The 13,646-nt window shown below is 39.2% G+C and overlaps 1 protein-coding gene across 7 annotated transcripts in view; it reads left to right on the plus strand.

Annotated features, from left to right (window-relative positions):
- STOX2 (storkhead box 2) overlaps positions 1–13,646 on the plus strand; it is a 142,371-nt gene that overhangs the window by 75,648 nt on the left and 53,077 nt on the right. The window lies entirely within an intron of this gene.

Below are 13,646 nucleotides of genomic sequence, written 5' to 3' on the forward strand. Positions count from 1 at the left end.
GAACAAATCTGAGAGTCTTAAGTTATTGAGGTTTTTTTTTTTTAAATCTTGAACCTGTAAGTCTAAAGATTAATATTTAGAGATGATTACACATGAGCTGAAGAACTCAGTTTAATGTAATTGAGAAGTGCCACATACACACAAAGCTCATTCAGTTCTCCTGTCCTTTAATTCAGTTATCTAAAGGAATATGTTGTAGCTTGAAAGCAGCTGTATTGTAATTAATATTTAATGGAATAATCAGTATTGCATCACCTTCTTTTTTTAAAATGTGGTATTAAGAAACAGCTTCCCATATATCTTCATAACAGTAATGTGATCTCTTTGCTTCCCTGAATTCTGAGTAGTTTTGTGTTGTTTTAGGCCAGACCCATGGCTGGGACAATAAAACCTGAGAGTTTATGGGTGTCAGTGGCCAGTAGGACCAGCTTTACCTCGTGGATCCTGCTCTGTCTCTTTTGCTGCAGTCTGTGGTGAACTGGTGAACCCTGAGAGGGTCACTCTCTTCAGTTAGTTCAGGGGCTGTGCCTGCTTTATTGCTTGGGAGGTTACTACTGGGCTCACTGTGTCTTTCCAGTCCCTTTTGGTCTCTGTGGCATCCACTTACTGTGACAGAGAATTAGGAACTTTCACTGCATCCTGATATGGGGGAAAGATCTAAATGTGCTGTGTCTTCAGACCACAAACTTGGTTCAAGTTCATGGGCCAGTCATTTTTGCACAGTTTCTACTTCATTTTGTTTTCTCCCCAGTTTCTTGCCTAAAAGAAAAGGCTCTTCTCTCCTGTAAAGCCCTGGTTTTAATTCCTGTGGTTGTATGTGTGGTATTAACTCACATACAGTGCTGTGCCCATGCCTGTGTGTTTTGTCACACATGTGACAAAACCTGTGTGTGCCTGGTCCTTGCCCACCAGGTACCAAGACATTTTCTGCGTACCCGTGAGCTCACTTTTAGACTGAGCTGTGGGCAGTGTTCTGAGCACTGCTTGTGTGACCAAACTGCAGCTGAGTACCTGTTGCTCTTCCTGGCTGTTGTGACCTATGAGTGTGGGGATCCAGAGTGTCTCTTTTCTTCGTGGCATTAGAAGTAAAATCAAAGAGGAATGAATATAACAAAGAGAAGACTGTGTCTGCCTATCTTAGCTAGACTTGTTCATGTTTCTATCTCAGTTCAAAGCGCTCACCTCTGCAGGGCTAAGTTCCAGGTTATTTTTCCTTCCCAGCCCCTTGCTCTTGCTTCCATTCAAAGTCTCCATGTTCTCTCTGCTGGTTTGCTTGGACTTTGGCCAGGTTGGGGGGCACAGAGGTACTCCAGGATCAAGTCACCAAAGGCTGTCATTGACATTTGTATTGGAGTGTCAGTCTGCATCTGAATACATTTCTAGTTGTGTTTTCTGGTAATCCTGTGACTGAAGTAATTTTTCTATATGCACACTAGGTATGATAGACTAATGAAGATACAGGAAGCTCCTCTTTCAAGAGTAGACAAGGATTCAGAACAAAGACAGTACTGATTCATCACAAATAGCTCCCAGTCTTTCACAGGTGTAGAGGTCATACCCTGTTGGCAACACTTGATGAACCTAAAGGGTGTTGAATATCTTGCCATTTTGGAATTGAATAGCAGCCACATCTTTGCAAAATGCATTATTTGTTGGAAGGGACTGAAATGTGAGGATTCTGCAGATCACCTTTGGTTAGCTCGATGACCTGCTCAGCTGTGAGCAACAATAGGCCTTCATTTGTATGCTGGAGAGTCCATCTCAGAGTAAACTACTATCTTTGTAACATTCTTTGCACGGCTTAAAGACATATAAGTACCATCATAAGACCAGAAATATTCTATTTTGCTAAGCATGTTGTAGAAATCCTCCAAAAATTGGGGGTTTCTTTTCAGTTTTCTGGAAGGTTCTGTAGCATGACTCTGCTTTATATCCCATAGCAGGTTGTAAAATATCTCTGTGAACAGCATTAAAACAGAATCAAATCCAAATTCTGGGCCATGACTCAAGTAAAGCAGTGCTGAAAAAACTTGCAGGTACAGTTACTCTTGGGTCCCCCTAAGCATGCTTTTACATAGTTGGAAGTGGCCAGACAGTATCAGTCATGACCAAAAATTGTCAGCTAATTTAGAGCTTGTGTAAGAATTGCTAAATAAAACAATGGTATTTGGTTTTTTTCCTTGAAAAACATTATACTTCCCATTAGTGTAAATGGCAAAACTACCATTAAATTACCAGAACTGGATATGTGATTGGTTTGATGGTGTAGATGTAAATCTTCGCTTAGAAATATAGATTGCCCCTTGTAAGAAGTAACTAATTAATGCTTCATGCAATTCTGTCCAACCATTGGGTTTAGTTTTTTATCAGAAGGGGGAAAAAGGATAGTGACTATTAAAACTGAGACCTGAGTGCCTGAACTTAAACTGAACACTTTCATTTCTAGATTTTTTTTCTAGATGAATTAGATAGGACAGGAAGCAGAAACAAAGGTTAAAAGCTTTTCTAAGAGTCTCAGGAAACTGAGCTACTGTACTTGTTCTTGCTGAATTTTTGGTATCAAGGCCAGTAGTAACCAGAGTAATCCTAGGGAAAATGCTTGAATATTGAAGTTGCAAAAATTTCCGAAACCAGAATTTGTTGCTCCCAAGTGACTGCCTGTAGCTATGAAAGGGTATGAAAGTTGTTTATAGCTACTGGCTTCCTTTTTTCAGCATATTTTATTGAGTTGGCTGCTCTACTGATGCTGTTTTGTATCTCACTCTTGGATGACATATAGGTGCTGGAATTATCTTTCTCAAATTGCCTGTGGAGGGGGGTGGGGAAAAAGGAAGACCTGGCTTTACCGCAAGTATATTTGGGTGTGCAGCATGATGGAGTGGGTAGAGTAGTCTAGTTTAGACAGAATTCTGATCTGTATTGGCAGCTTTTAAACAGGCTGCAAAAGGTAACTGAAACAAGAAAACTTGATCTTCAACAGGCTTGAATTCATTATAAAGAGGATAGCAACTTTCCCTTTTCCTTCCCTCAAAGAGAGATTAAAATCACTGTGTTTGAAAGTTAGTAGGTGAGGGAGGTATTCCCAGTTGTATCAGTCACTTACTTTGTTTTCCTGGGTACTTCTAACTGTTTCTGCAGTTTTCTGCACTTCTGTTTTAACCGGTTTACTAGGAGAACCTTCTCCTTTGTTTTATACTGTAATATTGCCCATCACAAAGAAAGGATCCTTTCTCAACCCAGGCTTTGATTTGGTAGTGGTGGGTAGGAACAGACATCCAGTAATAGGTGTGTTCAGTGTGAACCTAGCATTCTCCTTCTGTAAGTGAAATCCTGTGTTCAGATCAACACTGTGTTCTTAGAATTTTCCATCTCACTTCCTGCAAGCCAAAAGAGAGAGCCTGTTTATAATACCAGCAGTAAATGATGTGGCATGAGTGTTACTCGGTACTGCTATCACTACTACCTTGTCAACCAACTCCTCACAACCCAAAAATAGTTCTGTTTCTCATCAAATTGTAGATTATGTGATTCCTGTAATTTTTAAAGTATGTGTGTGTTTTCTTGTTGCTTCAGTGGGAAATACTGTCTGCAGAAGATAGCTACAAATGCACAATTCACTAGAAATTTCAAGTTGTGATATTGAAAAAACATATCTCAATGTTTTTATTGAATTTCATAGTGTAAAAGCACCAGAGTAAGAATGAACTTGAACTGCTTTTATTTTGTGGACCTTATGTAGGTATTTGGGTGCTGTGAAAAAGAATGAAGGAAAAGTTGATCACATTTATACTAGGCCTTTTTATTTAACTAAAGGAGCAAGAAGAGAGACAGCTGAGGCATCTTGCCAGTCTTTCATTTTGTATCTGTCTTGCAAAGTTACTCCTAACTTTTGTTTCTGTGTGATACATTGCAGGTATAGGCAGTATAGTGCATTCAGCTTTCAGCTCTAAACAATTAAGCAGTAGCTGCTTCTGTTTAGTAGCTTTTCTTTACAAAAGTTGTCCGGATAACCTAGATGAACTTCTGCTCTTTCTATTCCTGTGCCTTACTGACCAGAGGTTTTATTTTGAGAAGCATGTTTAATGTGAGAGTAAAACAGGCCCACAGATGCTACTTGTCATCTCCTCAAACATGATCAAGAGTGCAGGTGCAGTTTGGCTGGGATGCTGGAACTGAAGGAATATGAGAATGTCTTCTTGTGTTTGGATGGTGTCTGTCCTCACTGCGGTATTTGTGTCAATGAAGGATCTTGTATACCCATTGCTGAGGTGCCAATAGTGATAAATCTGCATTTAATGATCTCAAAACACCTTTTCTAGTTACCATTTCCTTTCCCAGATATATTGTGTAAAAAAAACCAAAACAGAATGGCTCTTTAGTGAATCTGACCTCCACATTTTGAGGCTTAGAGAGTATAATAGACAGTTCAGAAATACTTACTTAATGTGGCCTGGAAAAGGCAAAGTTCAGTATGAAAGCTGAGTTCATCATAACACAGGAAGCTGTGCTGGGAGAACCTAGATTGTATAAATTAGTTTCTTTGCCCATTTGTGTTCTTTTAATTTCCTCCATAATTTCCTATGAATTTCCTGTTGATGACCTGTGACTTAGTTTGTAGATGAACTTTGTAGATGAACTTCTGACCATATGTGATAATGTTGTAAATGCTATAAATTGGACTGTTTATCCTGTAAGCCAGTAAAGATGATGTACTAAATTTCATTATGATACTTAACTTTGCCTCTTAAATTTTCACAGCATTTTAGAGTGAAGTACCATTCTTTATTTTCATAGGACATTCTGAACTCTGCTTTTGTGAGAATTTGCATTCTTGGACCATACTGTGGCCTGTTTCACAAAATGTGAGCCTTAAACTAAATATTTTTTTAAACAGAGTGAAGCGGAAATATTTTTTTTACAAGGTTTTCTTCAGATTTGTGCTTTCAGGTGTAATTACTACATTGCTGGCTGGGTGAGTAGAGTGGCCAGAAACTTCAGAGAAGTTTATTGCCTGTAACATGAAGTTTGGAACAGCTTCAACCTCCACTTGTAAATTGGGCGTGTCTGCAGTACATCTCTTTTGAGAGATGGGGGACAAATACCAGGGGCCATGGAAAGTTCACCCAAAGCCCGAGCAATCCCTCAGCCTCTGGTTTCAGGGCAGTTTCATGGATGAGGAGAGGGGATTACAGGTGGGAGCAGATTGGCTGGCTATCCGTGCACTGACCTCCTCCCCTTGCACTAGTCCAGTCAAAAATTATGAATCAAGGAAGTCCATCTTAAGGGAATATTTAGGGGTTTGTAGTATGTTACAAATAGTTCTTTAGTCTCTGCTTTCATTATGGATGGATGTAGTTACTTTTCTTTCTCTTTAAATACAAATGTTCCATAAGCATTGAATTTCAAGAGTGAAATCTTAAAATTGTATTTGCATGGGATGTCTGCATAGGAATGGATTTGGCTGAAATGTTTTCACAGAATAAAGAAGCAAGGAATGGTTTTCTGTATTTTTTTCCTTCCAGCTTTAATGAAATCTCAGTTTCTGAACGACTTCTTCCAGTTTTGTTGGAAAAATATATAGTCATCCCTAAATGAAACATTTTGCATTTTTTGCTTGTTGCTAAAATCATAGGGCATTTTCCTTTGAATCAATCTTGTGTTCAGTCAGTGTAATTATTTTAATTGCAGAAATATTCTTCATAGGTGTAAAATTCAGGCATGTTTTAGACACCTTGCTTTAAAAATCTCATTCTTAACTACCTCTTTTCACAAGAGGCTGGAGTAGCTATGTGAGGTACTATTTATATTAGAGCCACATACAATAACTTTTCACCAGATGTGGTCAGCCATATTGCCTGTTGTGCAGCACAGTAAAATATGATTTATGTAAGTTTATTTAATTGGATACGTGGCGAGCCTGTGCTCTGTGTGTGTGTGCTGATGGCTCTACATGAGAATGTATCTTAAGGCCCCAAGGGTCTGACTCTGTCCTTTAGTGGGAAAAGTGCACAAAGTTTTGGCTGACTGTTTAGATAGGAAACCATAACACACAGCAGTGATCCTTCCATGAACAATGCATGTACCCATCTCTCTTGAACGTATTCTTTGCCTCCATAGGAGAATTGGAAAGGCCAACGAGGATATAGCTGCAACTGCTGAGTAATTCTCCCTTTTGATTGGAGTCTGCCTTTGAATTAGGGCCACAGATTGGACAGCTAGAGAAACTGGGGCAGGTTTACCAGAAACAAGGGCAGGTATGATGGCAGAGCACAAAAAGAGGAGCCATGGACAGAGTTGCTGTTCTGCCAGAGAAGGCTGATGTTGTTGTGTTCTGGTCATGAGAAGTATGCTTCACTTTTACCAGCTCACCTTTAGATTTCAATTTAAGTCATTAAACTGGCTGTATTTAAATCAGGACCATTGGTCCTTCATTTGCATATCTCTGAGCTAATTTCAAAATTAATACAAGGTTTTTTCTGCCTACCAGATGATAAGCTCGTTTGGTTTTCATTGCAGTGCTCAGACCAACTGGCTCTACGATATAGTACGCTTGGCTTTTTATGGTTATTCTTTTTTATCTTAACAGTGATCCCTTTTTCACACCCACAGCAGTGTACTTAACTACAGTGAAGTGTTTCACTGTAGATTACATTTAGAGTTAAATCATGAAAAGGTAAGTTAAAAGAGTTGAGGTAAGAAGCTCAACATGCCTGTGTCATCATAATTCATTCACTAATTAATGTTGCAGTTGAATAGGATAGTGTGGATCAAGCAGTGAGAAAGCATACAAAAAGGTGTTGACACTGAATTTTACTAGTGTGTTGGTGTCAACCAGCCAAGCTTTGCCAGTACTAGGCGTGTCAAAATTGTCTGACAGCACAGCTACCCATGGGAAGTGTCATTTTATCTCTAATAGCAAATTAATTTCAAACCTGCTTTTCAAGATCAGAGCATTTGACCTCGTATATACTCCTGAATGGATGGATGCATGCATGCAATTGCTGTGCATAACTTTGGCAGGGCTATATTGCTGTGGGGGACCAGCAAGGAGAAAAAAACAAACCATCTAAAACCTGCTCTGGTATACATTGCCATTCAATAGCAATTTTGGATTATGTTTTTCCAGCAACAAGTAAGAACCTGAGAGTGGCTGTGCTAGTTAAGACCCTGGTCTGTCTTGCCCACTCTGCTGTGTCCAACTATCGTCACAAACAGGTGTCTGAGGAAGTGGAAGGAGAAAGCAAGTGCACCTGGTGCTCCCATCCTTTGCTGTTGGTTCAGGCAATACAGTTTGTTTAGCAGTCCTCATGCAGTTTTGCTTGCAGGTACACTCTGTGATAGCAGGCAGTGTTAGGGGAGTGACAGCTGCACACCTTGCATGAGGGGAGCTGCACTGTGGCAGCCCTGAGTTGTGTGCATTGTCAATACTGAACTAGCAGTAGGTTTCGTCCTGTTTTGCTGCTTTTCCTGATAATGAGAAATATATGCACATGAGAAGGAGGTTTTCAGGTTCTTGGTGTTTTTGGTGGTAGAAGAACAAAAAACAACAGATCAGCTGTTAGGTCAAGAAGGAACATTAATCCCCTGTCTCCAAACAGCACAGACATTGCAGATTCCTATAACTAGGATATTAATAGGATTCATGTCATCACACATTCTCTTCTGAAGTCATGAAAGAAGCATTTGTTAATTATTTCTGTAATTCCGTTTACTCCTTTCACATAGTTTTCTTCTCTTAGTTCCTTCCTTTCCTTTCCCTCTGAATTCTGGGCCTCGAGAGCCATCTCATCTTGAAGGTGACATGCCTAGATGAAAGGCTTGCATTAGGTAGGAAATTTTTGTTGTATCAACTCTTGACATTCCAAAAATGTCAACTCCTGATTCAAATTGCAAGCAGGATCTGATGCCGAGGCATTAGTTGTTTCCAAGTCTTCTGCTTATTGGTAAAGCAGAACTGCTGTTTCAAGACAGTTGTTGACCTGAGAAAAGGATGCCGAAATGGGTCCTAATGTTTCATGTCTCCAAGGTATCCCTTTTCCTTATTTTGGAGGCATTGGCTGGCTCACAAGATTAATCTTGATTCAGCTAATAGCTAAAGGCCATAACTTTCCAGCATGGCTTCCTGAGCTTATGACACATTGGGTGTCTCTGTAAAAGTGCTGTTTTTTTTCAGAAGGCAAATGTTCAACACCTCTAAAAGCTGATTAGCTGCAGGGATTTCAAAATTCACATACCTGGATTTTCATATGGGCCTGAACTAACTATATCCATGTGCTCAGTGGGTTGCCTTTGGAAACACTGATGGAGTGTAGAGCTGCACACAGTCACCATTCTCTCTGCAGAGCTGCCTCAGCATCCATCAACATTATGTCTCCAAGCCCTGTCGATTCATAGACCAGCATAACAGAAATATGGTTTCTGAAATAAATTTCAGGTGTATTGTGTAGAAGTGGATGGAGAACTGTGTGTGGTGATTCTTCCAGAGATTGTCTGTGTATGCACTGCCCATGGTCTGGCCCTCCCAAGAGATCCCCTGTGCACATTCAGTGATGCTCACAGGAATCATCTTTTTGCTGTGTATGTACAGAATAACTTTGCTGCATGTGCTGAGTGCAATATATTCATACATGTTTATATAATTTTACTTTACACATGTATATTTATATGTATGTTTTTTTAAGACTGCTCTTTTTAATCTCCACCCTTCTTCTGAAGGTTTCTATATATTACTTGTTAATATAACATCAGAGCACATCCATTTAATATGTTTTACTTGAGGAGGCTGGGTTTTATACCAATATGAGTGTATTTTTTGTACATCTGCAGGTGTTTATTTAGATGTGCATGCTGTTAGTAATTGTAATTGATGTTGGAGATGTGTTTTCTAACAAGAGTGAAATATAAACAGTGAAAAAACAATGCAAATGGTAGAAAATATAGGATATAAAACAGTAAATATAACAAGTGATGGAATTTTCATAATAGACTTCAGTTTAAAAAAAATTGAAGAATTTCCTCTCAGCACTCTCTGAATTTGTCACTTCTTGTTTTATTTGCAGAAGTGTTCTTAAACACCATTGTATCACTGAGAGTCTCACAGGACATTTACTTTTGTCTGCTCCAGTCCATGATCCAATCTGTCTAGTGGGTGCTTAATCAGAGTACCTCCAAAGTACATGATTTTAGAGTCTGAAGCTACTATTCCACATTTAAAAAACAGCATTTTAAACTCTAGAGCACAATGAAAACATATAAAATGTCATTTGCAGGATTTAAAACCTATGTTTTGTAAATTTTTGGAAAAAGTATGTGCTTTTAATCTCTGTTAGCTAATTTAGAAGCAGCAGCAAAGGTCAAATGTTAAATGTTTAATTTTGTTTCTCTAATTGTAGGATCATTAAAAATCACCTAATAGACCATGGGATCAGATTCTTCTTTGTATACCAGTACAATTCTATTGATTTTTACCTGAGTTATTGCTAATTTATTGTAGCATGAGAGCAAAAGCAAGGCTGTTGAGTTCATTGCTGGCAACAGTAGATTGGTTTCTTTAGACAGCCCAGGCAACAAAATTGGACTTCACTTGATGGTGCTCACGGAAGACCAAGGATCATTTGCAGTATGAAAACCATCAGGCTTTAGTCCTGCATTTATTAGTGGTGTTGGTTTATTCCTAATTGTCTGATTTAAAGGAAGATCATCACGCTGCTATGGAGTAATACCCTATCTACCTTTGCAGTAGCAATCACTGAAACGAGTGCTGTCACTACTGTGGCAGTGGTGTCCTCAGTGTGGTCTCCCATGTGCACTGTAGGCTGGCAATCCCCTGCTTGCACAATGGTGAAAGGGAGGATGTACAGCTCTGGGTGCTCAGGTAGAAGGGAGGACCTTGAGGCACTTATGTCAACAGTGTGTAGGTGACAGAAGGGGAAGACCTGGAGCCAGAAGTGGTTACTGCTGAGTATTACTTGCAGACTTTTCCAAAATCAGGGAAAGTTGCCTGGTTTTGTGGTCAGATGTCATGCCTTGCTGAAATGCGTGCTGGTGAGACATCACAAAGTTTACCTTTCCTTCCCATGATTCTGACCTTTGCCTTGCTGTCATTGCAATATGGCACCCCCTCCCCTTCATTTTACAGCAGAAAAGCAGGCAGAAAACTGAAGTATTCAAAGGGAGATTTCTTTGAGTGGAGGCTGCAGGACTTTTCCCTGTTAGTTACAACCAGCTATTAAAGTGAAAAAAAAAAACCCAGGAAGTCTTTGTGAGCTGTGTTTTCCATCCGTTTCTCTCATCTTTCCCTTCTAGGTAGTTTGATGTCTCTTTGTATGTCTTTGTATGTCTGGGCTTTGGCTTCAGTCTTACCTCAGTACGCCTTGTGATGGGTCACCAAGACTTGTGGGAACATAAGACCTTTGAGGCTGCTCCCCTCTCTGTGAAGTTTGCTTGAGGCTTTCCAAGAGCTGTGATGTGGAAGAACAGTGCTAAGGGACAGAAGTGTCACACCACGTATTCCATTATGAAACCTAAATGTCCAAGATGTCTACAAACGTGTCTCCTCTGTGGGGACCCTGATTTCAGATGTTATAATTTACCTAATAGTTAGGTTATAGAAAAAATTATTGTGATAGATGAGCAATGCGATGATTGACTCTCACAATTAATAGACAAATATCGTGTATATAGGTTAAGTAAAGTTTTATAGATTTATAGTTGCATTGTACCCCTTTGCGTGGGTAGAATTGCTGTAATTGGGACATCTAGGAGGGCTGGCTTGTCACTCTGGCAACATCTGACCTCCAATCAGGATCTGAGGAAGAGATCTCCACCACTGGACAGCGAAGAAGGGGTTGATGGACAGAACTTTGGGAGGTGTTAAAGGGTTAAAAAGGAAAAACTCCATTGTGAGGGGGCTGAGCACATGGCAGGGAGAATCTTTTGCTCTCAGTGCTGTAGCCTTTTTTCTTTATTCAGTATTCTGTTGTATATTTGATACGGTTTAATAAACCTTCCTAAACTATGAAAAGTGCGTAGTTATTTCTCACATTACGGTTAAACCCAAAGCATTTAACTAAATGCAAAAGCTATCTTTAATTCGAATTTCTTGTTCTCTTCACAAATTAACACATTCTTTTCTGATTTTCCCCTTTCTTCTTTCAGCAGTGGAGAGGAATAAGCCAGGTAACTGCTAGAAACCTGTAGGCTATGCCCTCTGTTGTAAAGCATAAGTGCTCCTTTCTACTTTGAAGCTAGGTTAGTATATTTAATTCGTCATCAGGAGGAACATTGGATGTGTAAATATTACAGGAGCAGACCATAAATAAAGTTGGAACATTCAGCAGCACTTCACAATACTGAAATGAAATATATGAAGTGCAGTGTTAGCAAATGTTTATATAAAACACGCTACAGTATTACATTGAACAATTATACCTCTCTTATCTCAGGCATTTATCTCGCTAAAGCCAAGTTGCTTGCAGGTTTAAGTTGCTCAGTATTTTTGAAGTGAGTGTGGTAATGACATATGCTAAGCAGCTGCATTTTATGTGTGAGCATTTTGGGTATTTTTCTTGGCCTGACTACTTTCATCTTTGAAGACACAAATGTAATCAGAAGGAAAAGGCCAAAGTCTTATGAGTTTAATTGCAAGAACTGATGTTGGTAGTTGCATTTAAATCTTCTCTTTAGTACTTGCATCTCAACTTTGCCATTTTGGGATGTCTTTTGTAAAGAAATGCTAATATGAGTGTAAATCCTCTGCCAGCCCTCTTGTCACCTCTTTCATGGCCAAAAAGGGTTTGTATGATATAGTCACGGGTAGGTGGGACTCTGAGACCCCTTGCACAAGGAGCTGGTGCCTGCCACCAGGCCTGTCTGATCAAGCATTTGTGAAAGGGTGGTTGTAGTGCAAGCTAGTTTGTTGAATATATCATGGCTGCTACTGTGTTGAAAAATTGTAAAAGCTGCCTGAAACCAGTTCAGAGCAGCAGTGCGATTATATAAAGAGTATATATATGGCTTGTTTAAAGAGATCTAGAAATCATAGTTATGCTCAGCTATTTAAAGTGATCTAGAAATCATACTTTTACTCAGCTATTTCTTGGTATTGGTGGGTTTGTTGTATTGGTTTTGTTCTTCAAAAAGGAAAAGACATAACCTGCTTTTGTAGGTAAGAAATTCTTGTTTGCTGCATAGTTTTTTCTTTTAGTGTGTGAATCACAAAAGTTGGAGTCTTATGCTGATTGTCATGCATTTATGATTATAGAAGATGACCTCATGGTGTTTGCAGCTATAATTTACAGGGAATAATAGCATTAAGGATCAAATTAATATTGAATTGATAGCTGTTCTTAGGATAGTTCATCAAACAAGACCAGCCAGCTCTTCTTGTGATACTAGCAAATCTCTGTGCCTTGCCAGTAGTGCAAAGCTTGGAAGTACTGTGGTCTGGCTTTGGAGGTCAAGGGTGGGATGTGCTTTCTGGTGATTCTCAGAGCACCAGCAGTATGGAACAAGTGAAGCCAGAAGTACTGATGCGTGAAGGGATTTATAAGCTGTTTTTGGCAGGATTTATAGCCATTTTTTCTCAATAGGTCACTGACAAATCTTTCTCAGACCAAGGAAACAAGCTGTATTTGACAAAAGCTGTGTCACCAAGAGAAAGAGACCATTTTTATTTGTTTCCTTTGCTCTTATCTTATGGTGTCTGCTCAAACACCTTCATACATGTTAGGACTTCTAGTGATCTGAAAGTGTCTCTATTCTGAATTATTTTCAAAATAAAATAAAAGTTTTACCTCCTCATATGCACTTTACCAGCAACTTTCAGATAGTTTCCTGTTGCATTTGTAGACTGTGTGACCTGTAAAATTTCAGCAAGTATGAGCAGAATTTCAGAAAACCATATCAAACCACTGATTTTGAGCTACTGGTATGTCTGCTTTGCTTCTGGTTCTCAGAGATGACTGTCCATCTGTGCAACAGCAATACATTATTGCTCCTGGCCTTTACCTTGAAGGCCTTTACCTGAACCCTCCTGCTTTGATCTCACCCTCCCCTCTTCTGAGTGCTTGGTCCCACCCAATGACCCTGCTTTCAGAAAAGCTTCCTTCCCACAACTTTGCTTTTTACTGTTGTAAAACACAGGCAGAGCTCGAAGAACAAAGCAAGACCAGGTTTACTTTTACAGGGGAATCAAAATAGAACTCTGACTGATCAACATAAGCAGGGTATCAAGATCTGTTGGATTTGGGAGTACAATCAATTTCTCTTCAAGGTGAAGAGAATAATACTGTGACTAATATAGTACTGTATTTGGAGAGAGAATATTTAAGATTTTTATATTACTACATGGTGTGCATTTATGTATTGTCTTTATATGGATTCATTTACTTACGCCCAAATGCAGTATAGCTTTCCTCACACATAGTCAGGATCTTTTTTACTGGGATGCAATGCAGTGCAAATCAGTGTCTTCTCAGTAGAGATCAACAAGAAGTCATAGCAAGTTCAATCTATTTTGAGGTTTTCTTGCTATCTTTTTGTAAAAACAGCTTAATTTAAAAATCAAAAACAAATATTATGCACTGATCATCAGTATGACTCATTTTGTGATTTGTAGGTAAATTGTTTTGTTGATTTTGCTGATT

Source organism: Passer domesticus, chromosome 4 (assembly GCF_036417665.1).
Source record: "Passer domesticus isolate bPasDom1 chromosome 4, bPasDom1.hap1, whole genome shotgun sequence".
In the NCBI taxonomy this organism is placed as follows: Eukaryota; Metazoa; Chordata; class Aves; order Passeriformes; family Passeridae; genus Passer; species Passer domesticus.